This window comes from Coregonus lavaretus (genome assembly GCF_964263955.1).
Source record: "Coregonus lavaretus genome assembly, contig: HAP1_SCAFFOLD_512, whole genome shotgun sequence".
Taxonomy (NCBI): domain Eukaryota; kingdom Metazoa; phylum Chordata; class Actinopteri; order Salmoniformes; family Salmonidae; genus Coregonus; species Coregonus lavaretus.
The window spans coordinates 205001-227500 of record NW_028163869.1 but is presented as its reverse complement, the minus strand read 5'-3'; positions in this window follow the sequence as shown (position 1 = coordinate 227500).

Below are 22500 nucleotides of genomic sequence, written 5' to 3'. Positions count from 1 at the left end.
ATAACATTCTATTGGTAGCAAGAATTTTATATAATAATTTAAATTGAAAGATTCTAATTTTTGAATCCGGTGTTGTTTTGCGTGTCAGTTCATAAACACTATGCCATGGGATCGGTACGTCAAAGATCTCTTCCCAACTATTTTGCAATCTATATGGGACTGCTGTCAATCCTTTGGTCCTTAAGTGAAACTGATATACTTTTTTATTTATCACAGTTTTCCTTAACCAATTATGTTCTTTAATGCAAGGCCGACAGACAAGTTCCTTACTTTCTCCCCCTTCAACTTTCCTCTTCCACTTTTGCGGTAAGGCTGCAATTATTTGGTTGTAATTTTGGGTAGAGCAGACATTTCCATATGTTTTTGTTAGCTGCATGTGCGACATAACTCCACCAGTCCTACCGATGATATCATTTACGAAGATTATACCTTTTTTAAACATTCTGTCAAAAAATAAAGGTTTTATGTCAATTAGTATATTTGAATTTAACCACAATATTTGTTGCATTATTTGTTCTGTCGTTTCTGGAGGATTAAATTGAAATTGCAACCAACTTTCTATGGCTTGTTTTAGAAATAGTGACATTTGGGAGATTATTTCCTTTTCAAATAACTGAAAGTGAGAGGTTGTAATCTGAATAAAGGGAAAAAGGCCTTTCTTGAACAGTGGGTGAGACAATCTTACTAATTTGCTTGAGAACCAGTTCGGATTTAAGTATAACTTTTGGATGACTGAAGATTTTAGTGATAGGTCTAATGCTTTAATATTTAATAATTTCTGTCCTCCGAATTCATATTCATTATATAAATATGCTCTTTTAATTTTGTCTGGCTTGCCGTTCCAAATAAAATTGAATATTTTTTTCTCATATAATTTAAAAAACTGTTTGCTAGGCGTAGGCAAGACCATAAGCAAATAGGTAAACTGGGATAATACTAAAGAGTTAATCAGGGTGATTTTTCCACAAATTGACAGGTATTTTCCTTTCCATGGTAGTAAGATCTTATCTATTTTTGCTAACTTTCTATTAAAATTTATTGAAGTGAGATCATTTATTTCCTTTGGGATATGTATTCCGAGTATATCCACATCACCATCAGACCATTTTATTGGTAAACTACATGGTAATGTAAAAATTGTATTTTTTAGTGATCCAATACGTAATATAGTACATTTGTCATAATTTGGTTTTAATCCAGAGAGGTTAGAAAATGTATCTAGATCCTCTATGAGGCTGTGGAGGGATTCTAGTTGTGGATCTAAAAGAAAACATGAATCATCTGCGTACAATGACACCTTTGTTTTTAAGCCCTGTATTTCTAATCCTCTGATATTATTATTGGATCTGATTTTAATAGCTAACATCTCGATGGCCACAATAAATAGATATGCCGATAGTGGACAACCTTGTTTCACTCCTCTTGACAGTTTGAAACTTTCTGAGAAATAGCCATTATTTACTATTATACACCTAGGGTTACTATACATGATTTTGACCCATTTTATAAGAGATTCTCCAAAATTGAAATGCTCCAGGCATTTATATATAAATTCCAGTCGAACTTTATCAAATGCCTTTTCGAAGTCTGCTATGAATAGCAGGCCTGGTTTCCCATATTTTCCATAGTGTTCTATTGTTTCCAATACTTGCCTTATATTATCTCCAATGTATCTTCCATGTAAAAAACCTGTCTGATTAGAATGAATAATATCCGACAATACCTTTTTAATTCTATGCGCTATACATACAACGTTAGCTAAGTTAGCTGGCTAGCTAAGTTACCATAGTTAGATTTTACTTATTCTCCATCTGGGTTAATTTAACCAAGCTATTTGGCAGCCTTATCTCATGCTTCCATGGTGATTGATTGAGATATCTAACGGGGGGGGGGGGGGACACGACAGATTTTTATTGACCCTGTGTAAAAGAGCTTCTAAGTCTTCCACATTGCCATCGATAACCAATAGGACAACCTTAATGGAAACTTGAAAGACTTAACTTCAACAGAGCCTCTTAGAACCATGCAGCCACATTGGGACTAGATCAATTACCTGCAGAGCTACCATACTTGCTTTATTGGTCGTTTGCACAGATATTCTGTCACAGTGACCAACCTGACACACGTCACAGGCTGGGGGGTAAAGTGCCTTGCTCAAGGGCACGACAGCAGTAGGTAGTATACAGAGATATTGTAGCTGGTAACTCTTTGGCTGCCGGATCATTCCCTGCAGATTTACCCGCAGGCAGCTAGGAGTTCGAACTGATAACCCACCAGTATTCGGCCTGCCTTTCTGACCTCGAAGATCTGCACTATTCATTTAGCTCTTTCCTCACTACCTTGCCTTTGTTCAACCATGTGACCCGTCTTACCAACCCTTCACTCCTCAAAGTATGACATTTAAAAATGTGGGTGAAACTATCCCTTAAAGTGGCCTAGCCAGTCTCCAGACATTAATCCCATAGAAAATCTGTGGAGGGAGCTGAAGGTTCGAGTTGCCAAACGTCAGCCTCGAAACCTTAATGACTTGGAGAAGATCTGCAAAGAGGAGTGGGACAAAATCCCTCCTGAGATGTGTGGAAACCTGGTGGCCAACTACAAGAAACGTCTGACCTCTGTGATTGCCAACAAGGGTTTTGCCACCAAGTACTAAGTCATTTTTTGCAGAGTGATCAAATACTTATTTCCCTCATTAAAATGCAAATCAATTTATAACAGTTTTGACATTAGTTTTTCTGGATTTTTTTGTTGTTATTCTGTCTCTCACTGTTCAAATAAACCAGGGTTCTTCAATTCCGGTCCTGGAGGGCCGAAACACTTCTGTTTTTTATTTCTACCTGGTAGTTAATTGCACTCACCCGGTGTCCCAGGTCTGAATTAGCCCCTGATTAGAAGGAGAGGATGAAAAACAGAGGTGTTTCGGCCCTCCAGGACCGGAATTGAAGAACCCTGAAATAAACCTACCATTAAAATTATAGACTGATCATTTCTTTGTCAGTGGGCAAACGTACAAAATCATAAGGGGATCAAATACATTTTTCCCTCACTGTACATCTTTATATACTGTATTTGTTTTGATTATTTTTTTTTATTTTTTTTTATTTTATTTAACCAGGTAAGCCAGTTGAGAACAAGTTCTCATTTACAACTGCGACCTGGCCAAGATAAAGCAAAGCAGTGCGATAAAAGCAACACAGAGTTACATATGGGGTATAACAAAACATAAAGTCAAAAAATACAACAGAAAATCTATATACAGTGTGTGCAAATGTAGCAAGTTATGGAGGTAAGGCAATAAATAGGCTATAGTGCAAAATAATTACAATAGTATTAACACTGGAATGCTAGATGTGCAAGAGATTATGTGCAAATAGAGATACTGGGGTGCAAAAGAGCAAAATAAATAACAATATAGGGATGAGGTAGTTGGGTGGGCTAATTTCAGATGGCCTGTGTACAGGTGCAGTGATCGGTAAGGTGCTCTGACAACTGATGCTTAAAGTTAGTGAGGGAGATAAGAGTCTCCAGCTTCAGAGATTTTTGCAATTCGTTCCAGTCATTGGCAGCAGAGAACTGGAAGGAATGGCGGCCAAAGGAGGTGTTGGCTTTGGGAATGACCAGTGAGATATACCTGCTGGAGCGCAGACTACGGGTGGGTGCTGCTATGGTGACCAATGAGCTAAGATAAGGCGGGGATTTGCCTAGCAGTGATTTATAGATGGCCTGGAGCCAGTGGGTTTGACGACGAACATGTAGTGAGGACCAGCCAACAAGAGCGTACAGGTCACAGTGGTGGGTAGCGTATGGGGCTTTGGAGACAAAACGGATGGCACTGTGATAGACTACATCCAATTTGCTGAGTAGAGTGTTGGAGGCTATTTTGTAAATGACATCGCCGAAGTCAAGGATCGGTAGGATAGTCAGTTTTACGAGGGCATGTTTGGCAGCATGAGTGAAGGAGGCTTTGTTGCGAAATAGGAAGCCGATTCTAGATTTAACTTTGGATTGGAGATTCTTTATGTGAGTCTGGAAGGAGAGTTTACAGTCTAACCAGACACCTAGATATTTGTAGTTGTCCACATACTCTAGGTCAGACCCGTCGAGAGTGGTGATTCTAGTCGGGTGGGCGGGTGCCAGCAGCGTTCGATTGAAAAGCATGCATTTAGTTTTACTAGTGTTTAAGAGCAGTTGGAGGCTACTGAAGGAGTGTTGTATGGCATTGATATATATATATATATAAAATGACATTTTTGGTTCAAGCTGGGCTGAAGCGTTTCGCTACACTTTCATTCTATCACAACAATTTATTTTAAATACAAATGTTACATTTTGGGAATTGTGAAAAGTGAATGAATGAATGAAATACAGTTATTACTTAAATAATGACAGTCATTAGTCCATATCTTTAGTAGAGGGATCTTCTGTCACGGTCGTTGAGAGACGGGTCAGACTAAGGTGCAGCGTACATGTTTATTAAGACGAATAAACACTTGACAAAATAACGAACCGCGACGCTCAAACAGTGGCTACAACACAACAAGCCAAACACGAGTCAAGATCCCACAACTAAGGTAGGCAACCAGGCTACCTAAGTATGATCCCCAATCAGAGACAACGAGCGACAGCTGCCTCTGATTGGGAATCACACCCGGCCAAACCTAGACATACACATACTAGATCTCCAACATAGAAATACAATCACATAGATCTCAACAGAAACTCACACCCTGACCCAACCAACAAGAGTTCTCTAGGTCAGGGCGTGACACCTTCAAACGTAATATTTTACATTTGTTCTCTGTGTAACAATGTTTTGAATCGACCCAAATGTAGACCATTATTGGCAAAACAGCATGATTTTATATACCATTTAGCAGACGCTTTTATCCAAAGCAACTTACAGTCATGTGCGCATACATATTTACATATGGGTGGTCCCGGGGATCGAACCCGCTACCCTGGCGTTACAAGCGCCGTGCTCTACCAGCTGAGCTACAGAGGACCATGATGTGTGTGTGCTGTCACCTAAGATAGCTGAAGTGTGTCAGTGAACGTGAATATCTATTGATTTGCTCTGGCACTGTCTCATAGGCAGATCTGTGTTAATACCCCTAAAGACAGACACAGTCACACGCACGCTTTGTTTTTCTCAGATTGCAATCTGAGTGTACACGTCAAGTTCAGCTGAGGCTTTAGTCTGATGTTTAGTCCGTGCTTCTACACCTGCATTACTAGCTGTTTGGGGTTTTAGGCTGGGTTTCTGTACAGCACTTCGAGATATTAGCTGATGTAAGAAGGGCTATATAAAATAAAATTGATTGATTGATTGATGTTTGGACTGTTTGGTTCATTAATTAATATAAATCAATTTTAATAATCAATCGTATCTTATGAAAACGTATCTTATGAAATAACACATACTTAGACAATAAGGCTTTGTTTCAATGTGCTATTTAAAAAATGTATATATTCTTGTACATTGTTGACAATTCTCTGATGTGATGTACAGTACGTTCTGAAATGCAGACAATACAAATTGATGATTATAAATTCAACATTGTATCTTGATTGTGTAGGAAAAGCAGTGGGTGGGATGGTAGAGAAGGCTAAAATATATAAGAACATTTTGAAATTAGGATTAGACTGAAAAGAACCCAAGGATTATATTTAAAAAATGACTCAACTGCTGGGTCAATCCCCAACCCAATGTGCTGGGTCAATCCCCAACCCAATGCGCTGGGTCAATCCCCAACCCAAGGCGCTGGGTCAATCCCCAACCCAATGTGCTGGGTCAATCCCCAACCCAATGTGCTGGGTCAATCCCCAACCCAATGTGCTGGGTCAATCCCCAACCCAAGGCGCTGGGTCAATCCCCAACCCAATGTGCTGGGTCAATCCCCAACCCAATGTGCTGGGTCAATCCCCAACCCAATGTGCTGGGTCAATCCCCCAACCCAAGGCGCTGGGTCAATCCCCAACCCAATGTGCTGGGTTTATGTCACAACCCAACACACTGGGTTGTTTTAACCCAACAATATAGTCATACATACCCAGCAGCTGGGTCAAGGTGCTGGGTTAGAAACACAACCTAACCCCACTAGGTTGAATTAACCCAGCATTTTTTTTGTGTAGATTTAGGAAAAAATTATATGAATTGCCATATTAGACATAACTCAATTTCTACCTTTTTTTAAGATGCCAAAATAAAATGTTTTCAGTATCCTAATTTTGTTTTATTTTCTGATTGTTTCAACAAGCCATCTACAAAGTTCCCTCAAAAAGGGAATAGTTCTGAACTGGTTTTGATTAAAGTTTTGTTTTAATTATTTAAAATTAGTTAATTATCTTTTAAGCTTCCATTGGTTAAAATCTATTGCTCAGTTATCACTTGGCTCATGTAAACCTCCTAAGGTCAATATTTCTCTCACGTAAATGTTGTAGCTACATAAAACGATGAAATAAACGATTTATTTGGGAAATATCCAGTCGTCACCTCTTTTCTTCATTAGCGTGCTGATGTTTTCAAGTTGTATTGGATTTGTATTTATCTGTTAAGACATTGAATACATATTTAGTATATTTACTACATTTAATGTTGTAGTTTTTTTCTCTCTGAGAAGTAAGTTCATTTAAAGTTATGTGATTTGGTTTAAAGATACATTTCAGTGTTGTTAACACACAGTAACCCCAAAACCTGATCTCATTTGCATATTCATACTGAATTTGTAGCAACATTTACAGAAAACAAAATGTCCTCCACAGGTTTTCCCAGAATTGTTTGTCAGAAGTTCACAAGTTGCTGCAAATTTACCACAACAGTTTGCCAAAATACACATTTGTGAAAAATTGGCCAAAGGTTTGCCACAACTGTTTGCCAGAAGCCTGTTTGTCGGTAAGGGTGGGTGAAGCTGCTTTGAGTTGGGTTTTTTTGTTGCCTTTTATGTGGAGCGATCAGAGATCTCTGAAATGAGACGTTCTCGTCCCCCTTGTTCAGTTCAGAGTAATGATCAGAAACCTGTATGTTGATAAATGTGTCTGTTCTTCTTAATATGTTTTGTAATTTTGTATATTGTATGTTGTATATATGTTTGGTGTATTTCTGCAGGGCCCATCTGAAAAAGAGACCCTAGTCTCAGTATGACTTCCCTGTCAAAATAAAGGTTTATTATTAATAATAATAATAATAATAATAATAATAATAATAATATTCATTTTTAAACATGTATGGTTGAATGTCACCATGTAGCTAATAAAACATTAAAAAAAGGCTCCTTTGTGTTGATGCACCATGTAGCTAATAAAACATTAAAAAAAGGCTCCTTTGTGTTGATGCACCATGTAGCTAATAAAACATTTAAAAAAGGCTCCTTTGTGTTGATGAGAGGAATCACTGCAAGCCATTGCGGGGGCGGCAGGTAGTGTAGTGTTTAAGAGCGTTGTGCCAGTAACCGAAAGGTCGCTGGTTCTAATCCCCGAGCCGACTAGGTGAAAAATCTGTTGATGTGCCCTTGAGCAAGGCACTTAACCCTAATTGCTCATGTAAGTCGCTCTGGATAAGAGCGTCTGCAAAATGTAAATGGTCAGTTCTTTCGGTTTTGCCCAAGGGATTGTGTTTTTAGTGTCTGCCTCCCTTTCAAAAAAGCCTACCTTGAGGGAGGCACGAGGCCAGAGCACGAAGCACCGCCTCACATGAGAAGTAGTCCTTCAGAGACTGGAAAGAAATGTGTCAGCTTGTATATTTAGCAATGAACCTGCCTATAGGAAACATCGCTGAAAGACATCCAATGGACAAACACGCACAAAAACATATAGTGATCAGTATCACGTAGAGCCTTTGCGAAAAAGCAGGACTATATTTATTATCAGCTCTCCCCCCACCCCCATCAGTACACCGGAAGCCGTCATAGGGTGTATCATTCAGCGTGTGAAGACCTGACCTGCCTTCCTCCTGGGCAATTACATGTGAAAACACATTTCACTGACCTAGAAATGCCTTGGACATGATGAAAACAGATTCCCACAGGGTGAAATCCCCTTTAACAGACTTAACCAAATGAACATATTTCTGAAAAAACATTTACCCAGTGTCCTTTACAGTCTTAATCGATTTAACCAAATGAACACGTTTCAGAAAAACATTTACCAATTTGGTTGGAGAAACATTCTCACGTCATAGGCCAACTCGGCTGAATATGAAACATTTTTAAAATGTGGCCCTCGGTACATTACGAAAGGAAACAGTTGTACTTAAATTTGGCCAGTGGCCAGTGAGACTGAGAGGATCTGGACGGCTGTCAAACCACAGAGGTTCTCAGCTGTGTTTCCCGTTCCCTCTGGGTACTCCCAGCACTGGAGCCCGTAACCAGAGCAACCAGAGAGGCTGTGAGAAATACAGGCCACACAAGACGTGTTAGTAGTTATAAGAATTAGCCTTCTAAGGCTGATGGGGAGGGAGGGAAGCAGAGCTGTTGGACCAGAATAGATCATGACTGCAACGTACGTTTAATAACGGACGTCACTGAGATCTAAACGGAAATTATGTTAAGTGAGCAAAAACACTGAGGATGGAGTGAGTGAGAGACCCCTCTTCCTTGTGCCTGGTCTCAGCAACTTTTGAATGGACAGCATTCATTTACCTCCATGGAGGTATCTTATATACAGTGAGGGGGGAAAAAGGATTTGATCCCCTGCTGATTTTGTACGTTTGCCCACTGACAAAGAAATAATCAGTCTATAATTTTAATGGTAGGTTTATTTGAACAGTGAGAGACAGAATAACAAAACAAAAATCCAGAAAAACGCATGTCAAAAATGTTATAAATTGATTTCAAAGAACTGATTCTAGCTCTGAAAGAATCCAAAAAGTGACCAATTATTTCGCTGAGGCGTGGCTGTGAAAAGATTCAGCATGCTACTGGCATTACACACCTGGCTAAAAGACCTGTAGCTCTGTTGGGATAATTTTTATAGATAACTTTTACACCTTTTGAAAACAGAAGATCTACAGGAATGAGTCCATCCAAATCATCTTGGCTCCTGGACTCTATGCACGCATTCCAAGGCTGCGTTGACCCAATGATAAATTTGACATTTCAGTCATTTAGCAGACGCACTTACAGGAGCAATTGGGGTTAAGAACCTTGCTCAAGGGCACATTGACAGATTTTTTCAGCTAGTCGTTCAGGGATTTGAACCAGCAACCTTTTGGTTCCTGTCCCAAGGCTGTTAACACTAGGCTACCTGCCGCCCCAGTGACCCAAGCTCTGCTCAGTCGCTGAGTTGTCGTAGTGCTGTTTAGATGTACGTTATCCCAGGGGCGTTTGGCAATCATAATATAAGTAACTCTGTCGATCCTATAGCTATTGTATGTAGTAATCATGCGCCTATGAACCTTAGTTAAACTATTAGCGCTGAGGCGATTTGCCCTAGTAGGAAGTCCACTGTGTATCAGCTCAAACATAAATATGTCTACCTCTGATAAGCCTCCCAGTAAAGCCATAAAAACAATCAAGAATCCCAGAAAAGTGCTCAGAATAGCCCACATTAACATATATAGTCTAAGAAACAAGGTTCATGAAATCGATAACTTGCTGGCAACAGATAACATTCATATTCTGACTATCTCTGAAACTCACTTAGATAATACCTTTGACAATAAAGTGGTAGCAATACATGGTTTCAACATCTTCAGAGGAGACAGGAGAGACAGGAATGCCAATGGCGGAGGTGTTGCCGTTTATGTTCAGTCATATTCCTGTAAAGCTTAGAGAGGATCTCATGTTAAATACTGTTGAAGTAATATGGCTACAGGTTCACCTGCCTCACCTAAAGCCCATTCTGGTGGGAAGCTGCTATAGACCACCAAGTGATAACAGTCAGTATCTGGATAATGTGTGTGAAATGCTTGATAATGTATGTGATAAAAACAGAGAGGTATATTTTCTGGGTGACCTAAATATTGACTGGCTTTCATCAAGCTGCCCACTCAAGAAAAAGCTTCAAACTGTTGCCAGTGCCTGCAACCTGGTTCAGGTTATCAGTCAACCTACCAGGGTAGTTACAAACAGCACAGGAATTAAATCATCCACATGTGTTGATCACATCTTTACTGATGCTGCAGAAAAATGCTCTAAATCAGAATCCAAATCCATCGGATGTAGTGATTATAATATCATAGCCATATCTAGGAAAACCAAAGTTCAAAACGCTGGGCCTAATATAGTGTATAAGAGGTCATACAATACGTTTTGTAGTGATTCCTATGCTGGTCTGTGGTGTGTAATTAGGAGCAAACAGACGCTGCACTTTAACACATTAATGAAATTGCTTATTCCAGTTACTAATAAGCATGCACCCATTAAGAAAATGACTTTAACAACTGTTAAATCCCTGTGGATTGATGGGGAATTAAAAAATTGTATGGTTGAGATGGATGAAGCAAAAAGAATGGCAAATAGGTCTGGCTGCAAAGTCGATTGGCAAACGAACTGTAAATTGAGAAATCATGTGACTAAACTGAATAAAAAGAAGAAGAAACTGTACTGTGAAACAAAGATAAATGACATAAAGAACGATAGTAAAAAGCTTTGGAGCCCCTTCAATGAAATGTTGGGCAAAAAGGCAAACTCAGCTCCATTATTCATTGAATCAGATGGCTCATTCATCACAAAACCCACTGATACTGCCAACTACTTTACTTATTTTTTTCAATGGCAAAACTAGCAAACTTAGGGGGGATGTCTCAGACAGCACACAAAGTCAGTGTGAATATAGTGCCCATTCACACTTTCTGTTCCCAATCTGGCAGAGGCACGTCAGAAATCTGCTTTTGAGTGACCACAGGTACCAGTCTTTAGATCCTCAGAGTGGTCAGGAAGTGACAAGACTCTTCAGATAAGTAGTAATGAGTAATAATAATATGCCATTTAGCAGACGCTTTTATCCAAAGCGACTTACAGTCATGTGTGCATACATTTTTACGTATGGGTGGTCCCGGGGATCGAACCCACTACCCTGGTGTTACAAGCGCCATGCTCTACCAATTGAGCTACAGAGGACAAGTGTCCAACGTAACCTATTTGATGCAATGCTGGATAAGTAGCTAGCCTTGTGTATCTGTATTCATAGACACTGTGGACCATACTGTCTTGGTGCAGAGATTGGAGTGTGTTGGGATTACTGGTCGTGCTCTGGAATGGTATGTAAACTACCTGTCAAATAGAACCCAGTGTGTTAATGCAGATGGTTGTAAGTCTGACACTACAGAGCTGCAGTTCCTCAAGGATCCATGTTAGGTCCCCTGTAGTTTATTATCTAGATCGACAACATTGGGAACCATATTGAGACAACTCATTTTTTATGTGGATGACACTGTTCTCTATTCAAGTGGCAGCAGGTTGACTTTGGCTTTTGAAAAAGCTCAAACATCTTTAATATCATTCAACAGAGTCTGTACAAAATGCATGGTATTTTCCAATACTAAACACTCTGAAAACCATGTAATTACTACCTTGGAAGGACATTGCGTAGAGCAAGTCAAAATGTAAAAGTATCTGGGAGTTTGGGTGGAAGTTGAGCTTCACCTCCCATGAAGAGAACCTTATCAGGAAACTCAAGCTGCTTATTAGGTTTTATTACTTGTACTTTTCTCTGTGTTGGTGATTCTATTCGTGTGCAAGCCTCAAGCTCTACCCTGAATGCTCTTGACTGTTTATCATGCAGCCTTTCGTTTTGACCTCAATCAGAGACGTCTAACTCACCTTTATCTCTACAGTGCTGTCAGGTGGACAACGCTATCAACAGGCTGAAACACTGGTCTTTTTAGGAAAACTGGCATTTTATCTATCCTCTCTTTTAGCTTTAAATAAAATCACATCCAAGTTCAGATCCCAATCTTGTTTTATGCTAACAGTCACGTAAATCAGAACCGAGCATGGAAAACAGGTCCTTTCATCACTCAACCCCCTGGTCTTGGAATTCGCTCCAAGCCAACCTAAAACTCCAGAAACCTGGTGTCCCTGGAGGAGTTCTAAGGACGAATAGATGAACAGGTTGTTGAGACATGTAGTTGTTTCTAGTTGTCACTAGTTTATTGTTGTCTCATGGAAGGAAACGTGTTGTTTTAGTTCACACACCACACACCTACCTGAACACACACACATCAACATCCACTGTTTTGTTTTGCTGTTGCCGGTGTCGTCCATCTGTGTTGTCCGTTTTTAGTCTTACTTTATTGATTTTGGATCACTACCCACCTCCAGACACTGAGGTAAATGTTCAACCTGGACAAAGCAACATGAGCTGAGTTTATCGCCATGACGACAGGTCCCTCTGCCACTGCTGTCTATGTGTAAAGTTGATAGAGTGAGAACTGATCACTAATAACAGTAGTGAGTTGATAGAGTGAGAACTGATCACTAATAACAGTAGTGAGTTGATAGAGTGAGAACTGATCACTAATAACAGTAGTGAGTTGATAGAGTGAGAACTGATCACTAATAACAGTAGTGAATTGATAGAGTGAGAACTGATCACTAATAACGGTAGGGAGTTGATAGAGTGAGAACTGATCACTAATAACAGTAGTGAGTTGATAGAGTGAGAACTGATCACTAATAACAGTAGTGAATTGATAGAGTGAGAACTGATCACTAATAACAGTAGTGAGTTGATAGAGTGAGAACTGATCACTAATAACGGTAGGGAGTTGATAGAGTGAGAACTGATCACTAATAACAGTAGTGAGTTGATAGAGTGAGAACTGATCACTAATAACAGTAGTGAATTGATAGAGTGAGAACTGATCACTAAAAACAGTAGTGAGTTGATAGAGTGAGAACTGATCACTAATAACAGTAGTGAGTTGATAGAGTGAGAACAGATCACTAATAACAGTAGTGAGTTGATAGATGGAGAATTGATCACCAATAACGGTAGTGAGTTGATAGAGTTGATAGTTTTCCCGCTCAGAGCGGATTCTAGTTCTGACTAGTTCAATCTCTCTAGTTACTCTCTGGTTGGGCAATATTTGGTGGATGAGGCTTGTGATTCAAGGTGGGGTTACGCAAGGCTCTGTGTTGAGCTCTTTACTGTTGTCACAGTGGACAAAACATTTTTCCTACAAAAGCCTGGCTCACACAATAGCAAATACCTGCTATTGCTGTTGGTCAACACAATATTTGGTAAGACTGTCTGTCTATGAGCCATATAGGGCACTACAGATGGTATGACTGTCTGTCTATGAGCCATATAGGGCACTACAGATGGTATGACTGTCTGCCTATGAGCCATATAGGGCACTACAGATGGTATGACTGTCTGTCTATGAGCCATATAGGGCACTACAGATGGATTATGCACCTATACACCGGACTATTGACCCTCTGGGACAGTAAAGTATTCATTCATTCAGGTGGTTCCAATAAAATCTTACCCAGTATTAAATATTCTCAGATTCTCTGATTGTTCTTATGTATATCTGCAATGTGAACAAAGTTGCAGTGTGATTCATTGCATTACAGTTTGACTCCTGGTTTGTCTAGCATTTTCTGTCAATTTTAATTGGGGACTGATGGAACCATAAAGCCAAAGACATATGACCATTAGTCAGTCTTTTGAACTCATGGAGGAGCAAACGTTTGTATTCGCATGAATCACCAATAAACTCATCCTTTGTCACATAGCATCTAGACGTGGTCGAGGTTACACTTTTCTGTTGCCTGAAAGTAAATAAGTTGTCCAATTTATCCTGTCACCATCTGTGAGGTTCAAATTATAGAGCTGAGCTGGTCTGTTTATTTTCAGCCTTGTGCTCTTTTAACCAACGACCGAATCACATCGATCTGAGTGGGTCTGACGTGACGTCTGAAACATGTTGTGGTTTTAGATGGTCTGTTTGTTCTTCTTTGTTTAAACATTTACAGCATTATTTACAATTTGCACGGTAACAAGTCATAAATATACTTTTCCCATTTTTATCCCGTGTGCTCATGGGAGACGTGTTGTCACCGGGCCTACTAATAATCTTTGAATGAATAAATAAAGTTGAACATGAGTGAAATACAATGTTAACATGATTAATCTGTGTTGTTTTTATTGCACTACTTTGCTTTATCTTGGCCAGGTCGCAGTTGTAAATGAGAACCTGTCCTCAACTGGCTTACCTGGTTAAATAAAGGTGAAAAAAAAAAATAATAATAATTTTTTATAATAATAAGAATAATAATCAATGTGTCTATCAATTGTCTTAGCAGACATGTATAGACAAATGATCACCAACCTATATGCTAGATATGTGAGCCTCGAGACCAGTCTGTACTGTACTGAAAGTCTAGGAGTCTCTGAGAAGCTAACACAGTCAAGGTGATGCATCCAATGACCTTCTCTTTGTCTAGAGGATGGACCTTCTCTCTGTCTAGAGGATGGGCCTTCTCTCTGTCTAGAGGATGGACCTTCTCTCTGTCTAGAGGATGGGCCTTCTCTCTGTCTAGAGGATGGGCCTTCTCTCTGTCTAGAGGATGGGCCTTCTCTCTGTCTAGAGGATGGGCCTTCTCTCTGTCTAGAGGATGAGCCTTCTCTCTGTCTAGAGGATGGGCCTTCTCTCTGTCTAGAGGATGGGCCTTCTCTCTGTCTAGAGGATGGGCCTTCTCTCTGTCTAGAGGATGGGCCTTATCTCTGTCTAGAGGATGGGCCTTCTCTCTGTCTAGAGGATGGGCCTTCTCTCTGTCTAGAGGATGGGCCTTCTCTCTGTCTAGAGGATGGGCCTTATCTCTGTCTAGAGGATGGGCCTTCTCTCTGTCTAGAGGATGGGCCTTCTCTCTGTCTAGAGGATGGGCCATCTCTCTGTCTAGAGGATGGGCCTTCTCTCTGTCTAGAGGATGGGCCTTCTCTCTGTCTAGAGGATGGGCCTTCCCTCTGTCTAGAGGATGGGCCTTCTCTCTGTCTAGAGGATGGGCCTTCTCTCTGTCTAGAGGATGGGCCTTCCCTCTGTCTAGAGGATGGGCCTTCTCTCTGTCTAGAGGATGGGCCTTCTCTCTGTCTAGAGGATGGACCTTCTCTCTGTCTAGAGGAGGATGGGCCTTCTCTCTGTCTAGAGGATGGGCCTTCTCTCTGTCTAGAGGATGGGCCTTCCCTCTGTCTAGAGGATGGGCCTTCTCTCTGTCTAGAGGATGGGCCTTCTCTCTGTCTAGAGGATGGGCCTTCTCTCTGTCTAGAGGATGGGCCATCTCTCTGTCTAGAGGATGGGCCTTCTCTCTGTCTAGAGGATGGGCCTTCTCTCTGTCTAGAGGATGGGCCTTCCCTCTGTCTAGAGGATGGGCCTTCTCTCTGTCTAGAGGATGGGCCTTCTCTCTGTCTAGAGTATGGGCCTTCTCTCTGTCTAGAGGATGGGCCTTCCCTCTGTCTAGAGGATGGGCCTTCTCTCTGTCTAGAGGATGGGCCTTCTCTCTGTCTAGAGGATGGGCCTTCCCTCTGTCTAGAGGATGGGCCTTCTCTCTGTCTAGAGGATGGGCCTTCTCTCTGTCTAGAGGATGGACCTTCTCTCTGTCTAGAGGAGGATGGGCCTTCTCTCTGTCTAGAGGATGGGCCTTCTCTCTGTCTAGAGGATGGGCCTTCCCTCTGTCTAGAGGATGGGCCTTCCCTCTGTCTAGAGGATGGGCCTTCTCTCTGTCTAGAGGATGGGCCTTCTCTCTGTCTAGAGGATGGGCCTTCCCTCTGTCTAGAGGATGGGCCTTCTCTCTGTCTAGAGGATGGGTCTTCTCTCTGTCTAGAGGATGGGTCTTCTCTCTGTCTAGAGGATGGGCCTTCTCTCTGTCTAGAGGATGGGCCTTCTCTCTGTCTAGAGGATGGGCCTTCTCTCTGTCTAGAGGAGGATGGACCTTCTCTCTGTCTAGAGGATGGGTCTTCTCTCTGTCTAGAGGATGGGCCTTCTCTCTGTCTAGAGGATGGGCCTTCTCTCTGTCTAGAGGAGGATGGGCCTTCTCTCTGTCTAGAGGATGGACCTTCTCTCTGTCTAGAGGATGGGCCTTCCCTCTGTCTAGAGGATGGGCCTTCTCTCTGTCTAGAGGATGGGCCTTCTCTCTGTCTAGAGGAGGATGGGCCTTCTCTCTGTCTAGAGGAGGATGGGCCTTCTCTCTGTCTAGAGGATGGGCCTTCTCTCTGTTTAGAGGATGGGCCTTCTCTCTGTCTAGAGGATGGGCCTTCTCTCTGTCTAGAGGATGGGCCTTCTCTCTGTCTAGAGGATGGGCCTTCTCTCTGTCTAGAGGATGGGCCTTCTCTCTGTCTAGAGGATGGGCCTTCTCTCTGTCTAGAGGATGGGCCTTCCCTCTGTCTAGAGGATGGGCCTTCTCTCTGTCTAGAGGATGGGCCTTCTCTCTGTCTAGAGGATGGGCCTTCTCTCTGTCTAGAGGATGGGCCTTCTCTCTGTCTAGAGGATGGGCCTTCTATCTGTCTAGAGGATGGGCCTTCTCTCTGTCTAGAGGATGGGCCTTCTCTCTGTCTAGAGGATGGGCCTTCTCTCTGTCTAGAGGATGGGCCTTCCCTCTGTCTAGAGGATGGACCTTCTCTCTGTCTAGAGGATGGGCCTTCTCTCTGTCTAGAGGATGGGCCTTCTCTCTGTCTAGAGGATGGGCCTTCTCTCTGTCTAGAGGATGGGCCTTCTCTCTGTCTAGAGGATGGGCCTTCTCTCTGTCTAGAGGATGGGCCTTCCCTCTGTCTAGAGGATGGACCTTCTCTCTGTCTAGAGGATGGGCCTTCTCTCTGTCTAGAGGATGGGCCTTCTCTCTGTCTAGAGGATGGGCCTTCTCTCTGTCTAGAGGATGGGCCTTCTCTCTGTCTAGAGGAGGATGGACCTTCTCTCTGTCTAGAGGATGGGTCTTCTCTCTGTCTAGAGGATGGGCCTTCTCTCTGTCTAGAGGATGGGCCTTCTCTCTGTCTAGAGGATGGGCCTTCTCTCTGTCTAGAGGATGGGTCTTCTCTCTGTCTAGAGGATGGGCCTTCTCTCTGTCTAGAGGATGGGCCTTCTCTCTGTCTAGAGGATGGGCCTTCTCTCTGTCTAGAGGATGGGCCTTCTCTCTGTCTAGAGGATGGGCCTTCTCTCTGTCTAGAGGATGGGCCTTCTCTCTGTCTAGAGGATGGGCCTTCTCTCTGTCTAGAGGATGGGCCTTCTCTCTGTCTAGAGGATGGGCCTTCTCTCTGTCTAGAGGATGGGCCTTCTCTCTGTCTAGAGGATGGGCCTTCTCTCTGAGCTTGGTTCCTCTCAAGGTTTCTTCCACCCAGAGTTTCCCCTTGCCACTGTGTTTCTCTTCTGGGTCTAGGTCAGGTTACTGTAAAGCGCTGTTGATGTTAAAAGGGCACAAATAAATGTAACATTGGATTGACCGATTGACTGATTCTAGATGTAAATGAACTATGTAGGTTCATTATGATATGGCCTGAATACAGCACTTCTCCTGAACTGTAGAGGAGAGAGTTGGAGTTTAGGTAAACAAGTCTGACCGCTGTGGCCTATCTACTGTCTATTGCTACATTATTTTCCACTTTGACAGGTGCCACTTCTGTTGTGCTTAATGTGTTCACCTGGACAGCTGGGCCACTTCTGTTGTTGTGCCTAATGTGTTCACCTGGACAGCTGGGACACTTCTGTTGTTGTGCCTAATGTGTTCACCTGGACAGCTGGGCCACTTCTGTTGTTGTGCCTAATGTGTTCACCTGGACAGCTGGGCCACTTCTGTTGTTGTGCCTAATGTGTTCACCTGGACAGCTGGGCCACTTCTGTTGTGCTTAATGTGTTCACCTGGACAGCTGGGACACTTCTGTTGTTGTGCCTAATGTGTTCACCTGGACAGCTGGGCCACTTCTGTTGTGCTTAATGTGTTCACCTGGACAGCTGGGCCACTTCTGTTGTTGTGCCTAATGTGTTCACCTGGACAGCTGGGCCACTTCTGTTGTTGTGCCTAATGTGTTCACCTGGACAGCTGGGCCACTTCTGTTGTGCTTAATGTGTTCACCTGGACAGCTGGGACACTTCTGTTGTTGTGCCTAATGTGTTCACCTGGACAGCTGGGCCACTTCTGTTGTGCTTAATGTGTTCACCTGGACAGCTGGGCCACTTCTGTTGTTGTGCCTAATGTGTTCACCTGGACAGCTGGGCCACTTCTGTTGTTGTGCCTAATGTGTTCACCTGGACAGCTGGGTCACTTCTGTTGTTGTGCCTAATGTGTTCACCTGGACAGCTGGGCCACTTCTGTTGTTGTGACTAATGTGTTCACCTGGACAGCTGGGCCACTTCTGTTGTTGTGACTAATGTGTTCACCTGGACAGCTGGGTCACTGAAGCATCAGATGATTGTCCCAGTGCTAAAGTAAGTTGCTGCTTAATGTGTTCACCTGGGAGTAGGGCTGAGCCATTAACTGCCGTGTTTTGTTTTTGGGGTTATTAAACAACTAATTGACCTGACTTCGGTTCAATTACTTGAATTCCGTTTCGTTCATTTATTTTTTTTGTCAGAGAGAATCAAATCATTCACGAGAGAAATCTGAGAGATCAAGTCAAGAACTATGTGGGACGCTGGGCTGAAGGCCAATTGGTAAGTGGCTCTGGATAAGAGCGTCTGCTAAATGACGTACATGTAAATGTAAAGGCAGTTTTAGTTTTCATTAAGCAAATATTCAACCTTGTTCAGCGCAGAAATGTGGTAATTAACCACAACGACCATAATCCATTGTGCAATTTTTTCCCGGCTCAAGATGCGAAGCGGGAGGTTTCACTCTTGCCAAAATCAGTCCAAAATAAGCAAAATTAGTTTGTATGGGCTTATTCTGGACCTAAGCTTGGGATGACGACTCCCATTGTTAGGGCGGAGACATCAGCGTCTCGTCATTATATATAGATCTCTGGACGGATACACTTTTATGCCTGCTACGTTAGGTTAAATACACACAGACCACACACAACACAATGACAAGGGACTGAGACAGGTTAAATACACAGACCACACAACACAATGACGAGGGACTGAGACAGGTTAAATACACAGACCACACACAACACAATGACGAGGGACTGGGACAGGTTAAATACACAGACCACACAACACAATGACGAGGGACTGAGACAGGTTAAATACACACAGACCACACAACACAATGACGAGGGACTGAGACAGGTGGTGAAAGTATGCCTTATCTACTTTGAAGAACTAGTAAAATAATTTGGTCAGACAGCTCTGCAGCATACTTAGGCAGGCTAGCGAAATAGGATGACTAAAGACAGTACAGTATGGGGAGAACAGAAATAAATGGCTGGCTGACTGCTACTGCCTGAGCAGAGATGAGATGATGACTTTAAGGAATAACATTTTACATTTTAGTCATTTAGCAGACGCTCTTATCCAGAGTGCATACATGTTTTTTGTTTTTTTGTTTTTTTCATACTGGCCCCCCATGGGAATCGAACCCACAACCCTGGCGCCATGCTCTACCAACTGAGCTAAACTGAACTCAATAATATACACAACTGAAATATTGTATTATTTCATAGTAATTTACTATTTTTCTATTGATGGCTACCCATGTGATGAGGTGTGAATGACGGAGTTTATTCAGTTTATTCAGAGTACATGAATAAAGTGCGGCAAGCATCAAAACGAAACTAGCACAAGGGAAAAATCCACCTTGGCTACATACAAGGAAAGAGTAGCTCAACCGAGCTACTCACTCTCACAATGAACAACCACTCACAAAGGACAAGGGGGCAGAGGGAACACTTATACACAGACTAATGAGGGAATGAGTCCCAGGTGTGTGTGATTGACAAGACAAGACAAGACAAATGGAGTGATGATAAATGGAGTGGTAGTGGCTAGTAAGCCGGTGACGACGAACGCCGAAACCTGCCCGAGCAAGGAGGAGGGACAGCCTCGGCTGAAACAATGGGAAAGTAATTCTTCTTTGAAAGTTCATCAACTTGTAACATCACCTTTGAGAAAAGGGCTCTTGAACGTTTTGGTACAACTACTGGAGAGCGCTTCTTTGTCTACACCCATTCAGCATCGTTCACACCCTCTTAAGCTTTAGCCCCACCCATCGCTTTAAGGATTCACATGTGAGGCCATGTGCTAAACAACCAAAGATTTCAAGACTAAAGCCTGGTTTATACTACGGATGTATTCGTACATTTCATCTGGAGTGCCAGAGTGTGCTCTGGGCGTTTGTAAACTCAGAGCGTTGTCAGATTGTCTGTTCGTAAATTCAGAGCGTTTCGCTCTCGGAGCATTCAGAGCGCACACTGGACGCTCTGACCTGAGGAGTAGGGTTGATCCGAGCGTTCTGACCTAACAACAGCAGTCAAGCACCCAAGCTAACTGGCTAACGTTGGCTAGCTTGCTAGGTACTTCCAGACACAAATGAGAGAACAGCTCACTCTGAACATTTTACTCGCCCTAGCAGAGCTGGTTAGGCAGTTTTAATGTTATCCAGAGCAATTTAATTACGCTTTTTTTGCCAACGTTTACTGACACCGGCCATATTCAACGGGAGTGCCTTGAAATCGGACTAGATAGCCAGAGAGAATTTACCAGCTACGTCTATCAACAGTTGTCGCATTGACATCATGAACATTCTATTGAAATGGTTACTTGCATAGTGGAGTCTTTTGTTTAGACATGTAGCTAGCTAGCTAAACAATGAACTATAATCCCAACTCATAACGTTACTATCCTGCATGAATCTGCAGGTAGCTAACCAACCAGGTTCAATGTTAGCTTGCTAACATTAGGCTATAACTAGCAATGCAAATAGCTCTGAGATATGAATAATATTGCTTCAGAGATCATACACATAACGTTAGCTAGCAAGCCAGCCAGCTAACATTAGCTAGCTAGCTAACAGTACACTTTAACTTGAAATGAAAACAACTTTCAGACAAAATTAGAAATGTGTAATATCTGAAAATGTAGCTAGCTAGACTATCTTACCCGTATACATGGATGGACGCTTCTCCCTCTCTGTCACGGATGCCATGGTTGCCCTTAGTTTGAAGATGTAATCCGGAGACAGGTGTTTTATACAACAGCCTTCTGTGTGTTCTCTTTTCGACTCCGTCTGCATATTTACAATCAAACTCCAGAGTTTTCTCCATCTCCTTAGCTATCATACTCTAATTCCACTGATTTCAAAACTCGGTCCTCCAGAAAGTGGAGAGCAACACTTATGCAGTTCTACTACGTGATATCTTTCAAAAAATCTGTGTTAGTATTACCTACATATACTGACCAGCTCATGTTATAGACAGAAGCGTGCTATATGGCAGACCAATCCAAACTCATCTCTCGGCATGTCCAGCCCACTCATTATCTCAACCAATCATGGCTAGCGGGAAGGTTGCTGTCTTTTTCCATGGCTAAACCAACTAGGCTCGTAATTTAACCATTTTATTCGTATTTACAGATGGCATGTCACGATCGTCGGGAACAGATGAGGACCAAGGCGCAGCGTTGCAGGCAAACATACTCTTTATTGAGCGAAACGCGATCAAAACAACAAAGACGGTAACGTGACAGTACACGGTCAAACACAACCAACTTGAAACAAGAACCCACAAAAACAAAGGAAAAACCGACAGTTTAAATATGGCTCCCAATCAGAGACAACCAGCAAACAGCTGACACTCGTTGCCTCTGATTGGGAGTCACTCAGGCCAACATAGAAATAGAGTACATAGATCTACACACCCTGGCTCAACATAACCGTGTCCCCAGAGCCAGGGCGTGACAGTACCCCCCTTAAAGGCGCGGACTCCGACCGCGCCAACTAAATACCACAGGGGAGGGACCGGGTGGGCACTCCGCCTTGGCGGCGGATCCGGCTCCGGGCCTGATCCCCACTCCCTCTCCAACCCCCCAAAGTACCCCTGGTCCGGTCTGGCCCCGCTGGCCGGAGCCGGACTGAAGGACACGCACCCCTGGCTTGGTGCGTGGAGCAGGAACGGACCGGACCGGGCTGACGATGCGCACCCCTGGCTTGGTGCGTGGAGTAGCAACTGGCCGGACCGGGCTGACGATACACACCCCTGGCTTGGTGCGTGGAGTAGCAACTGGCCGGACCGGGCTGACGATACACACCCCTGGCTTGGTGCGTGGAGCAGGAATGGACCGGACCGGGCTGACGATGCGCACCCCTGGCTTGGTGCGTGGAGTAGCAACTGGCCGGACCGGGCTGACGATACGCACCCCTGGCTTGGTGCGTGGAGCAGGAATGGACCGGACCGGGCTGACGATGCGCACCCCTGGCTTGGTGTGGAGAGCAGGAGCGGGCCGGACAGGGCTGACGAAACGCACCACAGACTTGGTGCGGGGAGCAGGAATGGGCCGGACTGGGCTGGCGACGCGCACCACAGACTTGGTGCGGAGAGCAGGAACGGGCCGGACAGGGCTGACGAAACGCACCACAGACTTGGTGCGGGGAGCAGGAACAGACCGGACCGTACTGGGGACACACACCACTG